The sequence below is a fragment of the Aethalodelphis obliquidens genome, unplaced genomic scaffold (genome assembly GCF_003676395.1).
Source record: "Aethalodelphis obliquidens isolate GAN/ISIS:26980383/991018 unplaced genomic scaffold, ASM367639v1 scaffold2, whole genome shotgun sequence".
Taxonomy (NCBI): domain Eukaryota; kingdom Metazoa; phylum Chordata; class Mammalia; order Artiodactyla; family Delphinidae; genus Aethalodelphis; species Aethalodelphis obliquidens.
In genome coordinates this window covers 79,420,214-79,422,821 of record NW_020837946.1, presented here as the reverse complement: position 1 = coordinate 79,422,821, position 2,608 = coordinate 79,420,214, and the positions used below count along the sequence as shown (strand labels likewise).

General features: G+C 34.2%; 1 non-coding gene across 1 annotated transcript; it reads right to left on the bottom strand.

Moving 5' to 3' along the window:
* Window positions 1–1,329: 1,329 nt before the first annotated feature.
* LOC113605311 (small nucleolar RNA SNORA79) lies at window positions 1,330–1,477 on the bottom strand. Its single transcript, XR_003427156.1, has one exon. It is a non-coding gene; the product is annotated as a small nucleolar RNA SNORA79 (small nucleolar RNA).
* Window positions 1,478–2,608: the final 1,131 nt, after the last annotated feature.

Genomic DNA, 2,608 nt, shown 5'->3' with positions numbered 1-2,608 from the left:
GGATGCCCCGTAAGACTTTCTTTTTCGTCTAGCTGCATGCATTAACTTGGCCCTAGGTACCATTAAGACAGATTCAGTGTCCAATAAACTGTGTAGTGTTATGATGATGGGTGCCTACTATTTTTAGGATAAATGGTGATTTTGCTTGTTAAATAGTATATACTGCTGAACTAGTAGGACCATTTTGTGATTTCAGTGTTTTACTCTTAAAAATCCTTCTCTTGGACTTTGCAATCCAAATTGCCCTAAAACACAAACTAGGTTTGGCTTTTCAGTTAATTGGTACCAACAAGCTCTTCTTGACGAGTTCAAATCATATTATCCCCCTACACAGCCCCTCGATCAGACTTCCCTCGTAGAATCAGAGTCTGTGCCTTAAGTTTTACCATATTTTGCCTGCTAACACATTTCTAGCAACATAATATTAATATTTGTAAATATTTTCTTTTAGCTTATTCAAGAGGTTTTGCTCATGGCATTTTTCCAACTGACTGCTTCAAAGGATCCACAGGGCCAGCTGTAATTTCCCCAAGTGACTCTACTTTTGTACTCCATCCTCTGCATCTGGCAACTTTGGGCTATAGCAGGTATTGCTGTTCATATAGGATTCAAAAATATGTGTTTTATTCCCAGTCTTCCTCCCTTTCTTTAAGAGCTGCCCACAGAAATAGAGACACAGATGTAGAGAACAAATGTATGGACACCAAAGGGGGAAAGTGGGGGTGGGGCGGGATGAATTGGGAGATTGGGATTGACATATATACACTAATATGTATAAAACAGATAACTAATAAGAACCTGCTGTATAAAAAATAAATAAATAAAATAAAATAAAAAGAGCTGCCCACAGTCTGTGCTGCCAGCTATAAAACACTACTCAATATTTGTATTTTATACCTAAGGACTTGAGCTGTAGAGCTAGTTCACAGTGGATGGAGACCGTCACCAGGTTACTGAAGACATTTTTATCTGTAACTTTATTAAAGCCACCATTGTGTCCAAGTCAATTATTTATAAGAAAAAAGATAATTTTTTTAATCTCCTATGCTTTATTCTAGATATTAGGTTAATTTAATTTCATTTTTTAATTTTTATTTTTTGGAATTTTTGAATTTTATTTTATTTATTTTTTTATACAGCAGGTTCTTATTAATTATCCATTGTATACATATTAGTGTATACATGTCAATCTCAATCTCCCAATTCATCCCACCACCACCACCACCCCCCGCCACTTTCCCCCTTGGTGTCCATACATTTGTTCTCTACATTCTGTGTCTCTGTTGAAAGAAGATAATTTTTTAAAGTGGTTTTTTCTCTTTTTTTTGCAATTGTTTGACCCCACAAAAATCAGAAGGCACTAACGGACAACCAATCCATCCCCATGGTGCCCTGAGTGAATACAAGTCAGCTTAGATATATGATGGACTAAAATCCCACTACTTAAGGCTCCAAGCATTGAGAGGAACAGCCATCAAATAAAGTGGTGTTTTAAAGAATTCCAATATTTTCTTCTTAAAAATAAATTGTTTAATACACATCTATCACTGAAAGTCAACACCAAATCAATTTTTTTAACGTCTTTATTGGAGTATAATTGCTTTACAATGGTGTGTTAGTTTCTGCTGTATAACAAAGTGAATCAGCTATACGTATACATATATCCCCATATCCCCTCCCTCTTGCGTCTCCCCCCAACCCTCCCTATCCCACCCCAAATCAATTTTTAATCATAATTGGAAATACAGTATACTGAAAACGGTATCATACTGATGTAAGAGTGCACTGATCACAAACAGCACTGAGAGTAAATAAATTATTATTCTCCAGAGTTTGGAGTCATATTTGCCCTGACTCCAGTGACTACAATTCTAGCCACCACTCTTGGGTTCTCTTGCTTATAATATGTCAAAGCACCATGCGACTTTAATAAAACAGTGTGGTGCAGCCTTAATAATAGATAAATAGATCACTGGAATAGAAAATAGAGTCCAAAAAGACGTATCTATGAGAGAATTTGGTACATCATGATGGTAAGGAAAAGATGAATTATTCAATAAACAGAACACTTTGGGAGAAAAAATTATTGTGATATCACTTCAAACAATACACCAAGATAATTTTGCAATGAATTAAAAAACTAAGTGTAAAAAACCAAAACTAAAAAGCAATAGAAATAATGTGGAATGATTAGCATATGATTGTACTTTCATTTCTATCTTGTACAATATTATTCAAGCATTAAAAATAAGATTTATCTATGTGTGCTAATATGAAAGGACATCTATTTAAGTAAAAAATAATTTTCCTATAGTATAAATAGTGTTAATTCCTTTCATGTAATAAATGTGTGTGTATATAAACACATATACTCATGTATGTACATACACACAGGCACACAAGGAAAGAAGTGGGGAAGGATAACCCTCACTGCTAACAGGAGACTGGTAGGAAAGAGTTTGTGGGTGATTGGAATATTATCTATTTTTCATCTATATTTTACCTCTATTGCCTACTCTAATTTTTTTTAATTAAGCAGAGATTTCAGTTATCTGGAAATAAAATAATCCCTCCGAATAAAAATATAATATTTGCTATTGTTCTATGC